The 26,227-nt window shown below is 34.5% G+C and overlaps 1 protein-coding gene across 4 annotated transcripts in view; it reads left to right on the top strand.

Moving 5' to 3' along the window:
- Positions 1-26,227, top strand: part of DISP1 (dispatched RND transporter family member 1) — a 192,005-nt gene that overhangs the window by 108,806 nt on the left and 56,972 nt on the right. For 3 of the 4 annotated variants that reach the window (XM_063114351.1, XM_063114353.1, XM_063114350.1), the window contains exon 2: positions 20,450-20,587. The exons of the other annotated variant lie outside the window; for it this stretch is intronic. The gene's annotated coding sequence lies outside the window, so the exon portion shown is untranslated. The remainder of the gene's footprint in view (positions 1-20,449; positions 20,588-26,227) is intronic. 4 annotated transcript variants of the gene reach the window in all.

Here is a 26,227-nt window from a genome sequence, read left to right as displayed (position 1 = left end):
ATGTGAATATAAGAATATATATATTCTATATAAGAACACTTTATATGAATATAGTACTTTACTTTTTCAGTTTATTCCTGCAACAAGGCTATCAGAAAACCAAGATTCACAGAAACTGTGTTTAATACAGTCTTTCTGGGTTGTGCTGCCTTCCCAAAATTTCAGCCTGTTGATCTCAGGGGGAGGGGGCACCAATCAAGAAAACAGTCTCAAGTTCTAATATAAGATGTTTAGAATAATTTTTAAAGTTATTTGTTTTCAGTATCTGTCAGAGAAAGAATTTCAACACATCTTCTTAGTTGAATTGTGATGGGTGATTTCCAAGTTGGTGAAATGGTTGAGAGTAATTATTGGCATTGAATTCCAACTTTAATGTATATCTAGTCAAAATAAAATCTCCATTTTAATTATGCCCATTACAAAGGGTGAGACCATTGTTTTACATTGTGTGGTTTACTGGAATGGATTATTTAACTAAATAAGTACTATGTAGAGCTGTCTGTTGCCTTAATGAAATTTTTCAAAAAACAATGGTTTTTGTTAACACCCTCAAAATGGTTCTGACTTCAAGAGTTCAAATAATTTTACTATAAAGTTTAATAAAAGATATAAGATATGCAATGTAATTAGGTAAGATAGTAAGATTTATTAAAGCAAATAAAATACAGGTAGTTTAGTTCTGAAAAATCTTAGTGTACGTTTCTTTGTTAACATTAATCTTTAGAATTGAGGTTGTGTATAGTAAAGTGGTTACGAATTTAGGCTCTGGATTCAGACTGTCTAGATTTGAATGTCAGTTCTGCCACTTTCTCATTGTGTAAGCCTTAGTTTCTTCGTTGATAAAATAAGGATTGTCATAGTAATTGCCTCTTTAGGTAAGTATTAGGAATAAATGAGATAATATATGTGAAGCATTTATGTCATATGTACACACACTTACATGTTACAGTTAATTTGTATTGTCTGTGTCAGTAGATAAGATACATAAAAAGGAAAATCTAGTTGAGTGATTTTGACTTCACTGCACACTTAATTTGTTGATTTCAGTGCATCTGTTTTTTCTTTGGAGATCCTATTGAGTAATGATTTAATTATGATATGGAAAAGTAGTGATCCTCAAAAAATTTGTAAATTGGATAATATAAACCTTGATAGTCTGAAAGACTGAAACCTAGCTGTAGTTATGCTTTAAATTAAAACAGCAATAACCAGTATAACCCAGAACATACTTTTAAGGCAAGATTAGTAACTCACCTGAAAAATTACAGATAGGAGATCAAGATGAGAGCAGAGAAGTTAATGATGATCTCGTTTGATTGCAATATGATCCCAATTAAGCTAATCATTATCTTAACTAATCCTATATGAACAGAGTGATGAGTGGGAGCTGAATTTAGGTACTTTGCCAGGAAATCTGAGCTATATTTCTAAGGAGATGTAGGACGAGGAAGGTGATTTGTTTGGTTTGTTGTTATTTTTTAAATGGTAAAAATAAAAGCATATCTGTAAGCTGATGGAAATGATCCAGTGGAGAGGGAAAATTTTGTGAAAGAGGAGGAAGGTGAGAATTGTTTGATCGTCTTCTTGAGTAGGTGAGAGGGAATGGGATCTAGTACACAAGTGGAAGGGTTAGTCATCAAATTGGGGGGTGTGGCTAGGGAGGGTGGCAGAAAACTAACCCGTGTGCAGATGCTAGTAGGTGAGTAGCTCTGATAGTGGTAAATTGCGGAAGTTCTCTTCTGATTGCTTGTATATTCTTAGTGAAGTAGGTCATTAGCCAAATGTGAAGATGTGGAAGGATTTGTGAGAGGTTTGAGGAGCCAGGAAAAGATATGAAATAGTCATTTGAAAGAAAAAGTGTTAACAGTGATTAGAAAAAAAAGACAAGTTTTTCTGCCAAGAATGAAAATTAAGACTGATGGCAGACTTTTAATGGATGTCAGAAGGCAGCGGAGTAATATCTTCATAGTACTGAGGAAATGGTTTAAGAGTTAGAGTGAAAAAAAGACATTTTGGGACCTGCAGAGACTATAGCTGAATACTATTTATAGATTTTTGTTAGAAGAGCTATACTCCAACTAGAAGGAAATTGAACCCAGATGTAAAGTGCGAGATGAGCAAGAGCAAAGAGATGAGTATGAGCAAAAAAAATGGGTATTTTGGTATGTCTAAATAAATACTAATTACAAAAAGTAAACATTAAAATTTAAAGTTCTGTAAGTAAATATATCTACTAAAATATTGGAGAATTTGGAACACATGTTTTAATATAACAAATTGCTTAAGTTATTGTTTCTTTCTTTTTGCGATGTATGGGAAAATAAAAAGTTCTGCAAGCTGTTTTGAAAGAGCTCATGTTGTTGCAACTTGTTTGTGATCACTGCTTAGAAATTTGAGATACAGTGAGACCTTAATCTATACTGTATAAAATTAGAAGGTACAGAGATATTTGACATTGCCTTCCAAGTATACTAAAGATTATTACTCTTAATCTTTGATTTATTGGATACCTAAGACATTCCCAGGCTCAGAGATGTTTGCTCAGAGGCTAGGGAAGAGATCTACTTCTGTGAGTTAGAAGACTTATGTTTGGGCATCCTCTTAAAAGGAGACTGTAGGAGTGAATAAACATCAAATGTGTACTTAAATACATTTTAATTTTTCTTGTCTGCTTCAATGTTCATGTGGTAACAGTTCTCAGATCAAATAAAACCTAGCATGTGAGCTGTGTAACCCTACAATTTAAATCCCTTTTATGGAAAAGAAAAGTAGTCTCCTTATTCATTTGCCTAATCAGGAAGGATGAAGCTAATAGGTGTTGGACAAAAGCTGAAAGATATTCTCATGTCCTTTATGTAAAGGTTTAGATGTCTTTTAAAATCATGTGAAAAATAGAAGGTATTTGAGTACCTGCTTATGTGAGCTTTTTACTCTGTTTTATATTTCCAAAACTAAAAAGTAATCTCCAAGTTTGAGGTCTGAATTATTTGTTAAATAGAAAATATATTTGTGTGGGCTTCTTAAGCCTCTGCTCTTAAATGATGGTTCAGCCTTTAGACTTATACATCATGATAAGTCATTACTAAACCATTTGTTCTGAACAATACCAAAGATGTTGTTTATTAACATATCTGGAGACTTTTTCAGTATCATTTAACACATTAGCATTCATGATGTTCAAAAGAGGCAAAAAGTTTATTTCTAAAATCTTTTTATATTATAATTTATATACAATTTAGACAGGTTAATTTAGCTTATTCAGAGACTCATTTTAACTAATAAATTGATTTCTAGTCAATTATATTTTTGGAATATGTTACTTTTTAAAACTATACTTTATTGCTAGAAACATAAAATCTACTCATGCTGCAAGCATGTTTGCTGGTAAATGCAAATCAGATAATTTATTTCAAGACTGATCTTACTGACTTTCTAGATGAGGAGTCTGTTACTAATATATCTAAAATTTTCTTCTTAAAATTAAGTAGCTACCATAAACTCTATTCAGAACAAGTTGCAGCATAAAAACACAAAATAAGATGGATTATGACATATTAAGTATTCTGTTGGGTTAACATTTTATTTTATAAATAATTAAGAAACATTTCTTCCCTTAAATGTTAGTTCTAAATCAGACTAGTCTGAGATGCATATTAGTAATGCTCAGAATGGAAAATATACACCTGTGGTAGAAGAATATGTCATGGTAAATATGTTTATACAGCTGTATGGTAATGGTAATTATTACAGAGTACATTTACAGAATCATGTAGTGAGACTCATTTTCAAACAACCATTAACTTTGGCTTAGAAATGGCTAATTAAATAATAACTTCATTTTTCAAATGTACACTGTACAAGCAATACATGGTGTCACTGTCGCTGTCCTTAACTGAATGCATTCGTTTGGTCATAAGTACATGTTGGCTGATTTCTTAGGAAATTGAGACTTCTTGTAAGACTTTTTTATGATTTATGCTTTCATTGCATATATGCCTACTCTTTTAGTACCAGACTGAGTTTTCATTAAACTTTATTGCACTAACATGTACTCTTCTGTCATACTTTAATAAAATTTTTAAATTGACTTAATTGGGTCTGTGTGAAAGCTTCCTTTATCATTAATAAATTTTATTTATTCCATGGGATTATTAGTTTTGGATAACTTGCATGGCTTCATTCAAACTTGTACTAGAATATGAATACTATTTAAAAATTAAGCATGAGTAACAGCAAATTTTAGAATATACTCATAGGACTTTAAGGATTTAAAAAAACGTTTGATTCAAGCGAGTGAGTAAAATGTTACTGTTAACTATGCACTGCTGTATTTGTCTGCAAAAGTGTTTCATCTGAATAACTTAAGTAGGTTTCGTTTAACTTTTGAGCACCTGCTGTATGCTGTGCCCTATTAAACTGCAGAAATACCAAGATGGAAGGCTTATTTCCTGCTCTCAGATATTTCAGTTTCCTTTTACCTGGAGAGAATACCAAGCATCAACTTGTAATTACCAGCAATTACTTTTTTTTTTAAAACCTATGACCTAAGAGGAAGATACTGCAGATCTATTCAATATGTACATAATAGCATCATTATTATACCCTTAATTCTTTAGAATGCTGTAAAATAGATGCTGAGTTATAAGAGGGCCAGGAAAGAGAATATAGTGTATTTATTACCTATCTGTTTTTGCTCCTGGAAAAAGCAGTTCGATGTGCTTTGGGGGTCAATATTTTTTGCTTGTTAAACAACTTAATTCCTAAGATGGATATTAGAGTCATGGGATGTTTGGAGTTGACTTAAGGTTAATTCTGGAAGATTTGACCTTGGTCTTTTTTCACAGCACTTAGCATGGTGACTAGCACATAACAGGTACTTCACAAATATTTATTGAATTAATGAATGAATAAAGAAAATAGTGGCCATTCATTTTCAGATAAGATGAGAGAGCCTTCCAACAGAGGGAGAACTGAGTTGGGATTATTGTGGAGACAAGAACTGTGAAAGGGTTTGCTAGCTAGGCTAAGAGATAAACTCAGAATAATTAGGACTCTAATTTTCTGAGAGGGTAACATATTAAACTCGGTAGTTTACCTATAGTATGAGAGCCCTTGTTTATTACATTAGTGTCTGGTTTGAAGAGAATTAGTTTGATTAACCTCTATAAGATGTAGTAAAAGGGGAAAGAAGCTAGAGCAGTGGTTCTCAATGTGTGGTCCCCAGCCAGCAGCTTCAGCATCGTCTGGGAGCTTGTTAGAATTGCACATTTCAGAGCCCCACCCCAGAACTACTGAATCAGAATTTTTTGATGATAAGTGAGATTGGGGGGAAGACCCAGCAACTTTTGTTTTAAACAAAATATAACAAAATATAGGACCCTTCCCGGGATTCCTATATTAGCAGGCTCATATTTGTCAGCACCACTCTCAGCCAGTGAGCGAACCAGCCATCCCTGTATAGGGATCCGAACCCATGGCCTCGGTGTTATTAGCAGCGCACTCTCCCAAGTGAGCCATGGGCCGGCCCTAGCAGGCTCATATTTGAAAACCACTGGGCCAGAGGAGTGAAATCAGGTAACAGGTAACAGCAGTGAAGAGATGAGCACTAAGGTCTGTTCCCACTGTAAACTGAATTATTTAAAGATTTGATGCTTTAGTATGGCTGTGCAGGAATGATTAATCATTGGATGCACAGTTTTGAAAGAAATATAGAAGTTTGTATGTTGGTGGAGTAACTTCAGGTTTTCAGCTTTGTAGGTGGAAGGACTCACTTTTATCAGTTTACCCAGAAGTAACTGAAGATTTATTTGGAAAGTACAATGTCAATTTATTCTGTTATAGTAGGAACAAAACTATCTCAAACCAGAACAATACACTTTCCTTTTTTGTGTTGATTCTCCTAGAAAAATAAATATAAATCAAAGAGGAGGTATGATGGACAGGGAATTAAATCAAAGGCAGATGGATGTTTTTAAGCATTTTTATTGAAATTAATAACCTGATGAATTTACTTTCTCCATACCATGAGTATTTCAATGTAAAATAACTAAAAGACTTTTCCAGAATCAAAGACCATTTTTTTCTGGTCACTGCTGAAGACCCCCTGATGAATTTTTATTCTTTGACTTTTCTTTATTTTAAAGAATTCTTGGAGATTATTATGCTTTGTGATGTTGATATACTGTGCTTTGCAAGTTTATTGGATCCTGATGTAGTTTGGGGTATACTCTATTCTTCCTTGCATCCACCCCCTGCAAAGAAGCCTCCTGGGATGGGTTACTTCTGAGGATGATGTGGGCTAGATGAGTCAAAACCAACTGTTTTGGGTTGATTCATGTTAATTTCAGTTATTAAGATAATTTTTTTTTTAGAATTATGTTACCAATAATTCACTGTATGAAGAGAATAAAGGAAGTCAGGAAGAGATGTGCCAACACTGTATTTGGTAATTTATACCTATTAGCTCACTGGTTTTCTTAAAATTATAACTGTTTCAAACATTATGAATTACCTAGGAAATTATCACATTCATGTGGCTAACATAGACAGTGAGGCTGTTTTTAATCAAAACAAATAAAACCTGTATGTCACTAGGGTTGTTTATCAGTGTGTTAATTCTCTTCTGTTATTCAGGATTCCATTGACCTGTTTTCATATATGCAAATTTAGTGGCACTTATTGTATTGTAGGCACCATGTTGGGCACGCAGGTGCAGAAAAGAGATACAGGAGAGTTCTGGTCAGGATGGTTCCGTAAAGGTTGTGCTTCAACACCATCCCCCACATGGCAGTGGAAGAATATAGAAGAGAAAACTAACAGTTGTTTTTCATAGCCAGCCTCGAAATCAAGACAAATATCTCAGAGGACCAGAAAGTGATAACAAATAGAAAGTAGTATATAGGCCTGGGACTGTAAGCCTACCAAGCTCCTGACCAGTTTGCTCACCTACTTCTCAGCTACTGCCTAGGAGATGGGGATGGAGCCAGACTCAGTGCTTAAGAGAAGGAGTGGAACCGAGGAGAACCCTACCCCAGCCTGCTTTCCATCATTGTTAATGGAGGCTAAAAAGTGGGCTGCCAGCTCTACCTGGGGCATAGTGTTATTGGAAGCTGTGAACTAAGGGGAGAAAGGATAAAAACACAGTTTAGTGACCAGAAACTGAGTCAAGCCTGCTGGCTCTGTAATATCCCTGATGTCAGTCCTGCTAACTATCATTCAAGAATTAGAGCAAAATTAAGAAATTTTCAAATATATGCGTGCTTACCGTTCACATAACTTCCCCTGAAAGAAAGACTAAAAGATGCACTCAACAGGGAAAGTTGTCCCAGAGGGAAGGTATAGCAGGGATAGAAAATAATACGGAAATTGATTAAATATGTTAGAGTAGTTATTTCTTGTCTTTGAGAATGTGTGAACATGGTATGTTAAACTATAGCATTAATTTAATCCAACTACAAAAAAATAACCTCTGAAGACGCTGCCAATATTCAGTATATGATATAGGACCTAGTTGTTAGTTAATCAAGAGAGGATGATACCTGTGAGTTAAAGTAGTCCAAAAAGAGAAAAGGAAATTTAGCTGTACCTTGAAGAAATATGTAGGATTCCCCTTGGCCAGTCTCATAGGAGATTACGCAGTGAAGGGAGCAATGTGAGCAGATTGCATGTAGGTGATGGAGTTCAAGACTCATTTTGAGGGTAGTTTGGCCCAACTTCTGAGGGCTTATGTAAGAGAGGGATCAAGGAGGTTCTTTCAAACCTTTTGGAACCCTTTTGGTAGGCACTGGCTATCTGTATTTGAGAGAAATGAGATGGAATCCTTTGTAGCTGACTTTTTTCTAGGCAAGCTCTAGAATTTGTCTTCTCTAAATAAGCAACATGTATTTCTTTAAGTATTGATTTGGGGGCTTTCTTTTTTTGGTAAAATGCTGTCTTCTCAATTTGAGTTTCCTTTTTTTCTGATGATAATTTGAAAGGTTCTGTCTCCTCGTGTTGTATTAACTCTGGTTAAAACCTGCTTTTCACTTTGTCCCTGATTAGATGTTAGTGTAAAGTAAGTGATAGCATAGTATCAGAGAGAATCTTCTATAAAGCAAAGCCTATTGCTACATCCAATTTGAATATTTTAGGAGACAAAAATATCTTTGCACCGAAGGGACTGAGAGAACTTGGGGTTTATTTTTTTTCAAGTATAAGACTGTGTGGAGCGAAGGTTAAGGGACTCTTCAAGGAGAGGAGCCTTCTGGTGCCTTTTTTGATCTTTTACAGATGGAAGAGATTATTTTAATGAGGGATTGGGGTGGTGGGTGCCAACTCAGAGTAGCAAGGAATGGGTGCGTAGTGGCAGCAACATGTGATATTTGTCCAGAAGCAACAGGAACCTGACTCTTGTCTCTGAGATTTCCAGCGGTCCCCTAATTCTCATAAGCTTTTACTAATGTGCTTTAACCTAGTTCCTGTGTGTCCAGAATTATAATGGATGTTTTGGCGTTATAAGAAAAAAAAAATAAGTTGGAACTTTGCAAGAGGGCTTAATCATATCTTTGCAGTGTGTAGGTACGAGTAGTGTTGCAGTTTTCTCCATTTGTATTTTTTTCTTCCAATAAATTGTTTTAGAAGCCAGATTACTACTCTGTGTTAGAATACAGCCCAATGTACCTGCTTTTTCTTCTGGTTTATCTGTTTCCAGTGTTGTATTTTGTCCTTTCCCCTCAGTTCCCTGCTTTCCCCTCAGACTGCCTTGGTGTTCCTACCTGTAGTCTGATGTGTGTGCCGCACGTTTATCACCTTGATCCCACTTATGGCTGTTTTCCGTCTCCATGTCCCTGTATTCCCTTCACCATTTGCCTTCTGTCACTTCTTTTTATTCTCTCCTACTCTATTCCCATTTGCCTTAGTTTCATGTGTCAAACTCTTTTTTCTTGAAGGGGTTTCTTAAAGGTTAATTATAGGGGGTGACTTATGGATTCATCACAGTGTTTCTTTTTAACTTCAATTCGTTCTCAGGGCTTATTAGATAGCAGAAAAATAAAAGCCAATCACAGTATTTTCTTCAGCTTTAGTAAACTTTTGTTAAACCTGTTTGGTTATTTGAGGTTTCACTAAACAATGTGAGCTAGAAAAATAGCAGAGTGATAGGGACATGCTTTCATGTCTGAATATTGACATATGATGGAGTGGGAACAAGAATAAAGCATAGTATGATCTTGGAATATGAGAAAATTTGCATGGCTCTCAACCTGCATGACTAGATATTTGTAGCAGGAATGCTTAAACAAAAGCAAAAAACCTGTATTGCACCTAAAAATTGTACTTTACAGTTTTCGAATATAGTAAAATATAATGACTGGAACTTAGTGCATTAAAAATTTATTTTGATATGAACAATGTGGCCTTACCTTACCTCCTTGGTACTTGTCAGTCACGTGTATTCTCTTGAAAGGTTTACCTATGAAGTGGTTAGAAATGAAATATAAAACTAAGACCAAAATATTTTAAAGATTATTAAAGACTGAAGCAAATAAATTAATGAATTCAGTTTTACTTTTCATTGATACGATTATTAGTTTTTATATATCAAAATATTACCTTGCATGTGTGCAGATGTTACTACTAGACCAAAATCATCCAAAATATGAACTTTCAAGTTAGATTTTATTTGAAAAAGTTTATCCATAAAACATTAAAATTGCTTGATCTATATTTCCCTTGTAATCATTCTTTCATTTGCTTAGCAATAAGATGTTTTCCTTAATGAACTTCCTTTTTCTCTGCTTTTACAACTTAACTTTTTGTCTTTAAAAAAAGTCACAGGATATTAGCATTAAACATTCAGTAAAGGAATAGATGAAAAAATAGGAACCTGTAATTAGCATTTATCTTTGGGATAACTTGTATAAAATCTAAGATTCAAATACTCCTTGTTTCTGTACTAATTTGAAATTTAAACTCCTGTTTGATACGCTCTAGATCCAAGCGGAGATAACTTGTTTTATTCCCAAATTTATACTGGAGGGTAGGAATAGTTTATTTTTTTCAAATACATCCTAAACAAAAAATGGGTAAAGCCTGCTTACGTAACTAAAACTGTTATATGTTTTTCTTACCCAAGTTTACATAGGCTTTCTCTGATGCCAGATGGTCCAAAGGAAATCATTAAATGTTTGGGTTGTTTAAAATTCCTTGCTTCTCTATTCGAAGTTAGTCTTGATCAAAGGGACTAGAATTTAAGTTTTTAAAAGGAACTTTTTAAAAATAAAAACTTTTTTAGGGAGACTTGTGCAAATAAATACTCAGCTGAACTTTTCAAATGTAGTACCAGAATCCAGAAATAAATGTGTATTACTATATACAAATTTCATTGCCTTCCAAAATATGTTACACCAAAGGAACTTTATGCTTTGAAATTGGGATCAGAAAAATAATTCTTTTCTTGTGACCTTGTAAGGTCGATACATTATTATTAACTAGGATTGCAAATTTTCTTTAGAACAGTTCAAAGGGCTTTGCCTTCAGAAACAAGGTGACATGTACACCAGGACCTTACCTCCTTTTTTTGTTCTTGTCACCTCCCTTTGTCTTCTCACTTGCCTTCTTGAAAAGCACACAAAGTCATTTGTCACCGGGAGAATAGGCACAGCAAATACTGTTAATCATGAGTATCAGATCATCCCCTCTAAAGGTGTGGTGAGAGATTCTGTATAATTTAGTCTTTGACGGTGTCAAAGGATGTGGGGAAGTTAAGCTCATATTATCAAAGACTGAGCCTCTTTTATATACTCGTGGCTTTCTAAAATCTGAGTTCAGCTGTAGTTGTCCTGGATGATGTCTCTGAGTGCCTGTTGTCAGTGTATTGGTATTAACAGTAACCATCATTGAAGTCTAATCAGAGATTAGAAAAGCAGTCGTTTCCAAAAGTTATGCTTCTTTGATCTAAGTAAAAGGTACCTTTTAGCTTTATGCAAGATTAGGGATTATTTTAGAGATTTGTTAACAATTCCATTTGTTCTGGTATAGGGGATCTGAGCTTGATTATTGTTGCTGAATTTGACTTTACAAAGCCAGCAGGGTGTGGACATGTATTACCAAGGCATTGCACTTGGCAGAGGAAGGAATGAATAATGCATTGCCTAATATCCCACAGGGGTGTAAAGGGGAGTGCATAATGTTCCTTCGCTATGAGTGAGGGTTATGTTGACTGTGTAATGTGTAATGGAATGTGACTTGAGGATATTAAGTAGAGTTCATTCTTAGGAATTCTTGGTCATTGACCAAGATATCCAAGAAAGCAAATACTGTTGGATGACTAAACAAGGAAGATGCCTTAACTCAGAACAAAACAAAGACTTTTTTTTCCTTTTCATTTTTTATTCGCTTGCAGTGTAAGATACTGTGAGTGACAGACATTTGCAAAGTCTACTGAATATTTCTAATAGCATTGTAATAAATATCTGTTTTCTGTTTCTTTTTAAGGCAGAGGTCTTGGTGGTATCCTGTTGCTAGCATAACTCAGAACTTTGATATAATGACCTGCTTAGTAAATAAAGTACTTCCTGCTGCCAGTTATTGTGGAAGCTTATTTTTTGTTGTTGCTTTGTAATCAAAGTATCAAAATGCCCATCTCCTTTGGTATTTCTTTGCAAATTCAGTGACTATTTGCAATGATAATTTTCATTATAAGATTATGTTGTGAGTTTTCTTACAAAGGAATATAAATGTTTAAATTCATTTTAAATATTTTCCCCCTGCATTTTTGTAAAAAGCTTTGTTATCCTAGGTTGAGTGCCTGGAACAAGTTAAGAAAGAAATATGTAGATTTATCTTCTCCAAAGATATTTAAGGCTAAGGATGCCTCAAATGACAACTGCACACTTTATCTAGCCCCAGTTATACTGTTCAGAGTTTTTTGGATGCCACTATAGTAGTGTATTATCATGGCACACATATGGTGGCTTGGTATAGGCATAGACAGTTGCCTTGACATGTCTGCACTTCACAGCACTGGAGCTGGAGCATTTACTGATCCACACCCAGGAGGTCCATCCTGGTTGACAACCTAGAAAAAGTCTATCACTCAGGGATGGTAAAGGTCAACTAGGACTTGCCTAGGCTTTCAGTATTAGGGTTTACAATGAATGCGCCAAAGATGCCTTGGTCTTGAAGAACCTGATCGTGGAGCACACTAAGCATTGTTATGATTTTTGTTTCAGTGTTTTTTGAAGTGGCATTTGCTGAGCTTAGTGACATATTGCCATTAAATATGTTAAGACACCCTTTTACCTTCTGTGAGTTAATCCTAGTTTCTAACATATCCCATTTATAAATGTATTATTTCATACGTTTTGAACCTAACAACATCGCTATGTTGGGATATTTTAAAGATTTTTTAAAGAGGCCCAAGTAAAATATTCCAGCATATTTTCTCATATTCTTAAATTCCGATATAAGTAAATATTCTTACTCCTTTCCCATTTGTTATTACCTTATTTCTTATCTTTTTACAGTCATCTCACTGAATTTTACTGTACATAAACAAATTTCTGAAGCCAGGCATATCATGACTTTTAGAATTTTGAGCTGTTTGAATTTCTGAGTAACTGATGCACATGTTTTCAACATATAAAACAACTCCCTCTACATTTGTGGAATACCTAACCCTAATGTCTTCTATCTTAGATTTTAGGTAGCTTAAGGTTCTTTCCTTGCCAAAAATAGTATTACCACATATTACAAAAAGTATAAATAAATAAAATGGGATTCAAATTTTTGTTTACTTTTTTTTATCCAGCTTCATTTTATATCAGAGAATGTGATGTGTCACAGTGTTTCCTAATTTAAGCCTTTAGCAATGATGACAGGTGTTTGTATGCAGGTGACATTTATTTTCCTATAAAAATCTAACTTCTAGAAAATTTACTTGGATTTTTCTTTATTTCATGACATAAGGAAAGTAAATGTAACTTTCTCCATAAGTGTGAAGTCCAACCCACAGAAAATTTCACTTTGTTAGTCGCAGTCCCTCTCAGCATCTACATACCACATTCATTTAGATTTATTTAGGTTTTGGTAACAAAATACAACTGAAACCAGTAAGAGAGTGTTCTAATTAAATTAGAGTCAAGACATAGTGGTATTCATTCTAGGAGTACATCTCCTGCCAAGAGCTTCTATTGTAAAATATCACATTTTGAAATCCTATATTGCAAACCCAAAATATCTTGGAAACTCTCCAGAGCCTATGGATTCATTACACTTTGCTTTTAAATCATTGTCCTTCACAAGATCATATTCTTAGATTATCTACAGTCTAGTTATTTTGTTATGGCTGAAATGATTCAGCTTGTTTTTGGTATAAAACTATCAAATAATAAACCTCCTCTCCTCTAAAACATAACACAATGCTTTGTGTGGGAGAAAGGCTCCTGTTAAAGACAAAATGTTCACCTGAATTCCAGTGTGAAACCTATAATAAACTGACCTGCTTGAGTTAATATTCACATTTAAAAACTTCTATTTGAATAGTAATTTTTAGGTTAGGTTAAGGAGGGCTGGAAGTTTTGCCTATTTATTTAGCATTGCATATTGCATAGTCAGATTTTTTTTCCTTTACAGAAAATAAAAAACTACCTTTTCTCTGAAATCTACTGGTCTTAATGCTTTTTGCTTTAAAATATGTATGCCACCTTCTGATCTCTATTAAAATTGTTGGTAGTATATAGATTAATATTAAGTAAATTTCATTCTGGATGACAAAAATACTTTATTATTGATGATATATTTTTTCTAATTTTTAATCAAATTAAACACAGGATATGAAGAATAAAAACTAAGATTTCCCAGATTCACTTGTTTCCAAGACACTTTATCATAGAATCATATTTTTTACAATAAGATTAATTGGCAATTAAGCAGAAATTTCAAGACTATACATTTAATGCCTTTTTTTATTGTTGAAAAATATTTCTGCTATATGCCATGGAAAAACCTACCTTAGAAACAAAACAAAAAGAAACTTTAAAAACTGCCCAAGAATAAGTTTGCATATTAACTTCTGGAGTGACCTGTGCTGGTTTGGAGAAAAGGGTGAAAAGCCAGGTACTGTCATTCCTTATTATTCTGTAGCAGTTTAGTATTAAGAATTTAAAAGCAGAGAACAGTTGTAGTCATACTCAAAATATATTGAATCTTGGCTGTTGTTTGTTTCCCAGAAACATCATGCAAGAGGTCCCTGGGGTTCATACAAATCAGCAGGAAAAAGGATTTTGCATACTGAATTTTATTTTACAGACTACAGCTCAATACTGCATTTTTTCTGCTTAACAAAGGATATATGTAATAGTAACAAATTATAAAATGTTATTTATTCAACAAACATTTGTCAAGTGTAAATATCTGACCTAGGACATGGTATAATGTGCTTTATACCCCTTCTTGAGGGTGTAAATATGATAACACTAGAGCCTGTGCCTTCAAGTTTAGATTGAGCATAAAAAAGGTACACAAGTAACCATGATAAAAAAGTGGACATGTGCTAAGGTGCCATAAGAGAGATCTCAGGGGCTCTAATATAGTAGGATGAGAGAATTTCTGGCTTAGGTAATCAGGGAAGGCCTCATGGAAGACATGTTATTTGCCATGTTTTGTAAAAATGGATGGATCCTGGCAGTTGGAAATGTGAACAAAGGCCATTGCTGGTAGAAGGAATAGTGTAAGCACTGAGGGTGTGTATGCAAGCTTGTTTGGAGTAAAGCAAATTCTGTTTGACAAGGGCATTGAGTGGGAAGAGAAAGGGCCCAAGACAATGAAGGATCTTGCATGCCAGCAAAGATGTTTAAACTTTACTGGGTAGGTATGGGGGAGATGTTAGTGTTTTCTGGACTGGGGAGTAGCTTGATTAGATCTGTCTCTTATGATGATGAATCTAGAAGCTCTATGCTCTTAAATTGGAAAGAAAGGAAACCATAAATAGGGTCACATCTATTAGGCTGTTACGGTAATTTTGGGGAAAATTAAACTAAGAAAGTGGCAGAGGGATTGGAATGGAAGGACGTGAATATGTGACAATGGTAGGACTTGGGAATGAGTAAACAAGGGTGTACAGTGACGTGAAGGTCAGAATGACTCCCACCCTAGCTCAGGGTGCAGGACAGATCAGGTGTTCAATAAATAAATATTCAAGTGAAAATTTTGGGTTTCAATGACAGAGTTTCAATGGATAGAGATAGGAAAATCAAGAAGTTGGTTGAGGATGGTAAGATAATTTATATTTTAGATTACTGAGTTTGAGTTTATGGCAGGACATATGAGGGTACTTCCAAAAGTTCATGGAAAGATTTGTATTGTCTTTCAATTCCATTTTTCCACGAACTTTTGGAAGTACCCTCATATATGTAGAAATGATCTTAGATGTCAGAACTGCGGAAATAGAACCTAGAATACTCATAGAAGTTGAATGTGATGATATAGGCAGGAAACAGAGCAGAAAGGACATAGGACAGGACTGTTGGATATTGCTTATGATTTGGAATAAGAACTAAGAGGACCTGCCAAGAAAATAGAATAATGGAGGGTTAAAGAGATAGAGAATGATAGAATAATGGAAACTAAGTAGTGAGGAAAGGGTATTGCCAGCAGGGTTGGGAAATGAAAAAATGTAAAGAAAGTGAGTATTGAGGAAGGACCCTTGAACTTCAGTTTTGAAGAACGGTTTTATTACATGGGTGAGATTGTAGGAGGTGCAGGAGTGAGATGGGGGAGGCCTGTGTATGGTCTGGCAATGAAGGAGAGGGAAAGGTAGACTAATGTTTGGACTAGCAGGCCAAGGGGAGGCATTTTTTTAGTCCGGGGAAAATTAACATTTTTTGTAAGTAAATGAAGAAGAGGTTAACAGAGCAGGAAAGATGAAGATGGACTTGGGGAGGGAGAATGAGACAGAGTAAAGAAACCTGGTAGTAAAGATCTAGAGTAGCGCTGTCCAGTAAAACTAACTGTGGTGAGGAAATATGCTCTCTCTGCACTATCCAGATTAGTAGCCACAAGCCATGTGTGGTTGTTGAGCACTTGAAATGTGGTGCCTCATGCAAATGGAGAACTAAAATTTTAATTTTAATGTTCAATTCAAAATTGAATAGCCACATGTGGCTCTGGCTACCTTATTGGGTAGCAAAGATCTAGTGTATAAGTAATGACTATGTAGGAAAGAAGGCTAGACATTGCGAGTGATAGGCATGAATTCCAGAAAAAGTTTGAGGTAGAAATGGTAGTATTTGAAAGAACTCATGGTCAAATAGTGTCATTCTTTTCCACAACATATGTGGCATTATCTGCCGAGAGGGTTAAGGTAGGGAGCATGAGAAAGACTGGGCAATTCCTATGCGGATATCCAGTAGAGACTAGATAGATGAGATGAATCTCAGCAACATTGAGAGCCCTCCAGAGGTGAGCGTGTGTATTTGTTTTAGGTCTCCACTTCCTTCTCTGGTGATTTTTTTTAGTAGCATTCCCAAACCTGGGAGCGGAAAAAAAAAAAAAGAGGAAGGACAGGAGGAGTAAGCTTAGGGAAGGTCTTTGAAAGGCTGAAATGCTGGCCATGAGATCTATATGAAGTAAGCAAAAAGCAAATAAAAATAGTAAAGGACATGGATAAAGACTTCAGAGTTGAGGTGGAGAGCAGATTCTGTAGATGTCAGACTGAAAGATAAGCAAGGTCAAAAAGTTTTCAGCTGTAAGAAGTGTGGATTTTGGAGGTAGAATTTTCAACAGGAGATGGGATAAGAAAGAAGCCATAAGATTAAATGTCAATTGTCCGGTGAGAGGAATATATAAGTCTGATGTGCATATTTCCAAATTCATGAAAGGAATTTTACCATCCCATGATTATTTTGTTTTTGCTCCAGTTTGCTTGCGATATGGTCTTTGCTTCTAACTCACTAACTCAACTTTGAATGTATGGTCTTTTCTTAAACAATCCAAGCTTGAATAGTAAAACTAGGATTTTTTTTTCTATTTGCAGTCATATCCAAATTCATAAGAACCAAATTCATAGCCTGAAGGGACCTGTGAGATCATCTTGTATAATGTTTGGATTTTGTAGACAAGAGCTGTAACCTCTAAAAGCAGCTGGTTTTTCACCTTTTAAAAAGTAGCAAGTGTTGTGCCTCTCCTACCAGCCCTTGTCTTTCTCCTTTCCCATTACCTTTTGTCTTTCCAATAGTGAAGAAAGATACCTACATAATATTACCTAAGAAAAAAAGGATGTAGTTTTCAGAGAATGTTAGAGCTACGTGAGGTCGCTAGCACTGTCCTTTTCACTCTCAGTGCTGCCTTGGAAACATGCCACAGCAATGAGGGATAATCCTGATTGTTATTAGTAAAATAATAATGTATTCCCCATGACAGTATTGGAAGTGTACTTAAGTTGTCTATTTTTACATGTACCCCCAATTTGTAAATAAAGTGGTTAGGTGTACAAATCAGTATCGCTAAAAGTGTAAATAAGAATTAACTAATTTATGAGTTGGAGAGTTCAGGTCTTTGGTTTCTGTGACAACTAATTTAAGGGGCTTCTTGAAGTAATTTATAGGATCAACAACTCTAGAACCTTTATTTCCATTTCTTACAAGGATCAGCACAGTGAAATGTGATTAGCTACTTTAATAAAACTAAATTAAACCAACATACTGTTCAAATGATCAAAGAATGTTAAAACACCTTTATATTAGTTTATTAATTCTTCTTTGTCTTGGGGATTTTTAGGGATTAATTTGGCATACATATCACATGAAATCAGCATGCCCTCAGGTGTCAGAGACTGACTCCTTCAGTGTATTTACTCAAGTAAATAAAAAATAATTTCTCCTTTTCACTCCCTCTCTTTTTTCTTCCCAGTTGCCTCTGTTTTAGGTAAATTTAGGAGATGCCAAGATGAAAGCTACCTTTCCTACTTTGAAGGAGCTCAGACATTGTCTTTAACACAGTGGTTCTCAATATATGGGTCTCAGACCAGCAGTATCAGCATCATCCGAGGACTTACTAGAAAAGCAAATTCTTAAGCCCACCCTAGACCTTCAAAATCAGAATTTTGCAGGTTGGGACCCAATAATTTGGGTTTTCACAAGTCCTTCAGGGAATTCTGATCCACACAACTGAGAACCAATCACTTGTCTAATGGCTAGAACTTCATACCTTTCTTTTCTATTTTTTTTTATTGAGATAGAACTCACATATCAAAAAATTCACCATTTTTAAGTGTACCATTTAGTGGTTTTTAGTATATTCACAAGGTTATGTAACAGTCCCACTGTCTAATTCTAGAACATTTTCGTCACCCAAAAAGAAACTCTGTATCTATTAGCCATCTCTCCCCATTTCCTATCCCCAACCTCTCAGCCCCTGGCAACCACTAATCTACTTTTTGTCTCTCTGGGTTTGCCTATTCTGAGTATTTAATATAAATAGAATCCTACAATATGTAGCTTTTTGTTTCTAACTTTCGCTTAGCGTAATGTTTTGAAGGTTCATTTATGTTGGGGTTTTTTGTTTTTGGCAGCTGGCTAGTACAGGGATCCATATCCTTGACCTTGGTATTATAAGGCTGTGTTCTAACCAACTGAGCTAACCGGCCAGCCCTGAAGGTTCATTTATGCTGTAGCATGTATTACTGCTTTGTTATTTTTATGGCTAAATAATGTTCCGTTGTATGGATATACCACATATTGTTTATCCATTCATCAGTTGATGAACATTTAGGTTGTTTCACAGCAGCTGTTATGAATAATGCTTCTGGGAATACATGTTTTCACTTCTCTTGGGTATATGCAGTCAGTTCTCTCTATCTGTGATAGTTATGTCCATAAAGTTGCTGCTGACACAAGAGTGTCGCCTTGTTTGACCTTACCTGGGAACACGTGCTCCTGGCAACTCAGGCTTCTCACCACTCTGTGCACTCGCATGTCTGAGTGACTGTGAAAGCACCACCAGGATTATTTTGGGGTTCCAAATAAATATAGCAAGTAGGTGAATTCACAAGTACAGGATCCACAAATAATGAGGATTGGTTGTACCTAGAAGTGAAATTGCTGGGTTATATGGTAATTGTCTTTAATTTTTTGCAGAACTGGCAAACTTTTTCACAGTGGCTACAGCATTTTACATTCCCACTGGTAGTATAAAGGTTCCAGTTTCTCCATCTGGTTATCCTCAATAACAGTTGTTATTTTTCGTTTTTTTAAATTATAGCCAGTCTAGTGTATGTGAAGTGGTATCTTATTGTGATTTTGATTTGCATTTCTGTAAGTCACTAATGATGTTGAGCATCTTTTCATGTGCTCATTGGCCCTTTGTATATTTCTTTGGAGAAATGTCTATTCAAAAACTTTGCCTCTTTTAAATTGGATTATTTGTCTTTTTATTGTTGAGTTGTGAGAGTTTTTAAAATATATTCTGGAGACAAGACCCTTAGATATATGGTTTGCTGATAGTTTTTCCCATTCTGTGACTTTTTTCACTTTCATGATAATGTCCTTTGATCTGCAAAAGTTTTTGATTTTGATGAAGCCCAATTTTACCTATTTTTTCCTTTGCTTGTGCTTTTGAAATTTTTGAAGGTGGTATCTTTGTATAATAAATTAGTAAAATCCTGCCAAAAGAATTATTTACATATTTTTATTATCAAAGTCATGAAGAGTTAAATTTCATGGTTTTAATAAATTATCACTTATTTGCTAAGGGGTGCCATTCGTAAATCTTAAAGCATTTGTTTGCAGGTATTTAAAAGGTTTTTATGTTGTGGTTGTGGAATTTTAAATATTGGCATCATCGGGTCCACATATTTATATAAAGCCATGTCAAAATCATTTAACAAACTGCTGTTTAGGAAAATTGAAGAAAAATACTTATAGCTCCATTGACTAATACTTTCCTGTTTAAAAAAGAAATTCTGCCTCTTAAAAACTATGAACTTTCTCCTCTAAAATCAGGGTCTCAAGAGTCATTTGTGAAAGAATTCAAGAATCCCTCGAACTTGGAAATAAACACAAACTGGTGTTTATTTGTGTTATTTTAAATGTAGTAGCCCTATGTGTCAGAAAACTGAATCTGTAACACTTAAGTTAGGCTAAAAAGCAAATAATATCAGCCAACATTGCTTTAACCTACTAAGCAACTTTAAATGCAGAAGATCAAAGGAAGTTATAACTAAAAACAGCCCTTCATGCAGTTTCCCTGTAGAAGCAGGAAAAGGCTAGAAATTACATGTCACCTTCATATCCTGGCTTGCTGACCTCATGCTCAGATCAGGCTCCTCTGTATGCCAGCTGTTACCATTATTAAGACCTTGCCCCGAGGGGTTAAGTAGGAGAAAAACTATCCTGTCCTATAGGAGAGCAAACACTGAAAGTTCCAGCCCTTAACATGCCTAATTCAAAGCAATCTGCGTGTGCTTGTCCTTCAGTCTGTCCTGCCTCTCTGTGGAGCTGCTCCTGCCAACTCATTGCTTTCTGTTGTGCTGTGTTCCGTAGCCAGTGACGGCTGGTGCTACTGCAGTCACTGCAGACCAGACCGAGCCAGAAGTTTCCTCTTCTACATAAAGGTACTGCGTTTATTCTTGCTTCTACATGTATGTATTTGTTATTTTAGGAGAATTTACTTTAAAACTGAACTTTGTTTCTAGCATTGTTTTAAAAATGTCAGTTCACCTTCCCCCCCCAATGTAAACTTTGAACAGCATTTCAATGCATTAAAATCTTGTGAAGTTTATTTGAATTATAGTCTAGCACAGTAACGTAAGGTCAATTCTTAAGTTTATTAAAATGTGTTTTTTAGATGAAGTTAGAAGGAAACCTAAGATTTAAAGTAATTTATGTTGTTTCATACTTTGAGACTACTGTTTAGCCACTATCTAAATCAGAAAATTTTGAAAATATGTGCTTCTGTCATTACCAGTTGATAGAAAAATAGATGTAGAATTATAGGAATCACTTTAGCTACTTCTGTGAATTAAATATTGTAAGAAAATAGTAAATTATTAGAATCTTCCAACCTATAACGAAAGAAGTTTGGTGAAGATACCCACTTAGGAACTAAGCTTCAACAGCAAGTTTAATTCTTATCAAAGTTCATTTCAAATACACAGCTTGGTATACGCCCTAAAGTTGTATTAGAGTTGACTAAATGTTTCATGCATTTTAATTGTAACAATGGTAACTATATTATGATTAGATTTACTACTTAAAGTACAAGTCAGAATATATTCACTATATTGACTTTTGCTTAAAATGAGAATGGATATTTATATGTGACTGGTAGAAAAATTCAAACTAGTTTAATTTGTGAAATATTTTTATGTCTGATAATAAAATGGACATTTAAAAAAATTAAGCAGAAAAGTATAATGAAAACTGAGGTATTTCTTGCACGTCATTGACTGACCATAAATGCCTTTCTTCAGTGATAATGGAAGAAATAGAGAACAGACTTCACAAATTTGCTAAAAATTTTCTTTAATAAACAGGTGTTCCTTTTGAAAGAAAAATAATGAAATATGTCCTTCTTACCCACAAAAGCGTTATTTTAGATCATAATATTTATAATTAACAAAACTCCAGTTCCCTATGAAGACTGGGAAGTCACTAAACTATGTAAATAAGCTCTAACTAATGAGTGTTTCACTTATAGGCAGTGGGATTACTACTTTCCATGGTTTTAATGTCTGCTAACACATTTCTACTTTTTAAAATGTTAAAATAGTCTTTTGCATTATTTTATTTATTTTTCAGTCTTGCGTCTCTAATACACTATCTTAGAATGCTTTCATCGCCAAAAGATTGAATATTGGAATATTTTATCGCATTATATTTCATTTGGAACTTTTTGTTTTAGTATATAAAAATAAGGCAGAGTATTTTTATAAAGGCTACATCTTAGACCTGAATTTTAGAATTGTGAGCATGAACTGTTTGCATTGATTATAAAAAATTTGTAATGTTTAAGTGTCTGAAATGATTGAGCTACAAAGCAGTTTAGATAATACATGTTAATTTGTTTCAGTTTGGGAAATGATATGTATTATAAATTTGATTCATTCAAAATTTAAATAAAATATATTGAACCAATTGACCCATTTTGGCAACTCTTGGGAAACCTGCTTTTCAGTGTTTGCAGTTCTTTACCCTCTATATAAGTGCTTCAGTTCTGGGATTGGATCTCAGCATTCTCACTGTATAATTCTTGTAACTCATTGTGAGTGACAGACAGCCTTGACATACAGACTATGTGAACATTTCCTATTTTTAAAAAATTGCAATTCCTGATCATATCCTAACACAGGAAATAAAACTGAGTTATTTAGGATCAAGGCAAATCAACTGCTTAGCCTCTCAGCCTTTTGGAAAAAATATAAAACGAAGCAACTAAAGTAAATTAGAAAACCTGGACTTGGAGAAGAGGGTAGTTTTTTGTTCTCTCCATCTTAATTTCTATTCTCTTGTGTTAATCACCATTAAATAGGCTCATGTATTACAGGCTCACATATTTAGATTCCAAGAAAGCTATTCACAAGGAAAACAGTAGGGCTTATTACATGATTGCTAAATAACTGAAAATATGATTTAATTACCTTTGTGAGCAAACGAGAATCCCACATCAACAGTAAATGTAATTTCAGTTCATCTAATATATACAAGAAATCAAATAGCAGAATTCATGAGCATTTATAGTGATAATTTGAGTAAATAGAAAAAAATTTATGAAAGTTCCACCCAGGCTCTTCCTAAGAGCTAATTTACTGATTCAATTCTAACAAGAAAAAAAGTCTTTATAAATTTGATGTTTTTCTAAGCTTGAAGCAAATCTCAGAGTCCTTTAAATTAAAGGATATCTTTAATTGTGTTTCATACAAATACCTTGAATGATGCTTCCCAAGTTGCTCACTAGGCTAAAGGATATCCTAGAAACATTATTTGCTGGACTCTGCAGGGAAGAGCCCATTTGGGGAGCTGCTCTAGGAAATTTCATTTGCTGCTTCTCAAACTTCACAAAACAGTAGGGAGTGGGGCCTGGTATCAGATACCTAACGTTAGTGGGAAAACTTTAGATAATTCTAAGTATAATATTTAAAAAAACCACACTATCATCTAAATCAAACAACTTTTAAGTGCTTTATGGTGATCTCAGTTTTGGGCTTTACGAGAGACATTTTAAAAATTCTCTCACATTCTTTTGCCTCACGATATGTCATAGTAGAATTTTCTGTTTGATTTACTTCAGTGATGGTTTTTTCTTTTGAGCTGCTAAGTTTTGAGGTTTTGAGATGTGTGAAGTATTAAACATTTACAGTGTCTTTAGACATGCTTGTTATCTGTTCAACAATGTTAGTTAAGCTTAGTAATGCAATCTTGTTTATGCTAGGGAAGAGTTATAATGATACAGATAGATTGCTCAATTGTAAAGCCGTCCATTTTGTGATTTTTGGAATCTTATGGCCTAAAGACAGACCTTTCACATCTTGAGCAGCCTGTTTATTACCAAAGCATCTTGTAATTCTTATTTGATAGGGATGTGAGGCTAGACAGCAGGCCTGGTGTCTGGAGGCTGTCTGACTCTAGAATTAGAAAATTTAAGATGCTTAAAATGTAACCAGAATTTTTTTTTTTTTCCTGGCATGGAACTTTAGGGAGCATGTTCTTTTATTAGGGGAGCTTGAAACTTCATTTTAGAGACTGACCAGAGGTTGGAGATATACTTTTTCTTGAGGGTTACATAAACTCATTAGTTAAATTAACCATTTCTGTCTTCAAAAGATCCATAAGTAATTGAGGCTATGTGACAACTTGTTTCATATTTCCACAACATTACTCCATATGTAGTCTTCACTGTTGTTTTGCTTGAGCTAATGTCTTAAGGCTTTCTCTTTGCTGTCCCCTTGCCTCAACCCTTCCAACTTAAGAAGTACTGTAGATGAAGCTCTTTTCCTTGTAACCGAAAACAAGTGAAGGTTTTTTTCTAACCTGGAATACTAGATCCAAATGTTTTCTAATATGCAGCAATGTTCTGCATTTCAAACAATATTTTCTGAATGTTCTATATTTTGAGTGGCAGTTGCTTACTCTTATAAATTGATCAGGATTAATTATATAAAGTATGATCAGTGGTTTTCAGCCTTGGCTGCACATTCAAGTCATCTGAGGAGCTTTGGGGGATAAAAAAGCTAATAACCATACTCCATTACAATATGAGTTGAATCAGCGCCTCGGGGCCAGGGCCCAGTGTCTATAATTTTTTTCTAACATCACAAAGTGATTCTAACATGCAGCCATTTGTTGTATTTATTGCACTCCCTTCAAGACTTGTTCCAGAGTCTAGATAAATGTCTGATCTTTGGGTTAGGTAACTACTTATAGGAGGACTTTGTAGAATTTTTTTTTATGACTGTTGTTTGACATTTCTCATTATAGAAAGCTTCTCTAGTTTTATTTTGTATATTTTTGGTTATAAAAATTAGCATAACTCTTCAAACTTAGGGTTCAAAAGAAATTAGTGCAGCCTGATGGAATTTAAACTCATCTGAAATAGGATCTCAAAAATATGACTCTCTCTCTCTCTGTTGATGGTTGTGAATATAACACATAACACGAGTGAGGGGAAAAGTGGTGAATATTGTGTGGAATGATAATTTTTGTGGATGAATTTGGAAAAGAGATCTCTGACAACTGCTTTAATAATTGCAGTACAGTGATAGTGCTCTTGAAGTACATATTTAGGAAAATAAATGTTTATGCGAAGAAGATGTTATTGACATCATTTATCCCAGATTGTAAAAGATAAACTTCATTTTACACTCATTTCTTTTCCCACATAGAACTGTTACCAGAGGGACAAAATGAGATTGATGTTTCTACAGCTCTGAAATTCCTGTCACTTCACCCCTACGTGTATAAATCTCTGCTGTGACAACATAACTCATTTCTAGCAGTGATGCTTCTTTCCAAATTCAGTGTTTTCAGATATACTATGCACATGCACTGCAATATCTTCCTAAAGTTATTTTACTTTAATGACTTTTTGTTGTAAATCTGGGGAGAAACTTTATTTGGTAATTTAAATTTTTCTTCTGTATCATTAAGCTGTTTATAAATAACATGAGAAGTTTTGTAAAAAATGAAATATATAATATATACAGTTTCTCCTTATTGGTGCCTTTATCAATATGTATCATGTATATAATCATTTTTAAAGAGATTATGTAGAAATGTTAGGTGTATTTCAGTTCAAAGGTGGTATTTATTATCATAAGTTAAGCTACCTACTTGATAATATAAATTTAATAGTCAATACAGTAAGTTCTCATTTTAAAAGAATAGTAACCCTTCACTTTCAGATTTCCTAGAACTCAGTTTGCTTTTTCATGGTGCAGCATAAAGTGTACTAATAACCTAACAGGCTCTTATGAGGTGGGTGTTTAGTGGTATAGATCTTCACGTGCATAATGTTGTTTCTTTGGGAAAATAGCTTCCAGGTGATTGCAACTTCTGCATAAGGGAAATAATGGCAATAATACCTTATTTTTATATAGTTTTGTGCAACATATAAAATGTTAATAAGTGATTAGGTGAAGATATTTGTAAGTGTTCTTATTGAAGGAGAGTTTAATGGTAGAAAGTTCATGAACTCAAAGAAATAAGAAAATTTAATTCGTCTCAGAAAGGAAGAAGATTATATTTCTTTATTTAAGACCATCCTCTTAAGTTCCATAAAAGTGCCTGATTCTTTGATTAAAGATACAGCTTTTGCTGTCAGATCACAATTACATTATTTTAACATAGTCCAAATAATACACAACAACAAAGATTGGTTCTCTGCCTTGCTTTTTCAAGTTTGCATAGAATGATATATGGATAGGTAACTCCTCTCCTTAATTTAGTGAAATATGTCTCTGACACTCTTGAATGCTGAATTGTACCTTTCAAAACTATCTTGGGAAATACTGAATTCAGAGGCTATTTTTCATGTGGACCTTCAAACAGAATTTTATATTGGTAGCCTCTAGTGGTCCTATAAAAGCTAGTTGAACTTGGCTTTGCCCTAGAGGCACCTGGAGGTAATGGAAAAGCCTTCCCTCTACAGTAGTGCTGGTCTGGGGTTGATCCCAGTCATGTGATTTGGATCATCACTTTAATATTTTTGTTGCTCTGTTTTCTCTGTAATGGGTTTAGTAACATCTCCATAAGTGCTT

The sequence above is a fragment of the Cynocephalus volans genome, chromosome 11, assembly GCF_027409185.1.
Source record: "Cynocephalus volans isolate mCynVol1 chromosome 11, mCynVol1.pri, whole genome shotgun sequence".
Lineage (NCBI taxonomy): Eukaryota > Metazoa > Chordata > Mammalia > Dermoptera > Cynocephalidae > Cynocephalus > Cynocephalus volans.
Note: the sequence above shows the minus strand (reverse complement) of the source record. Positions and strands in the feature narration are given on the sequence as shown.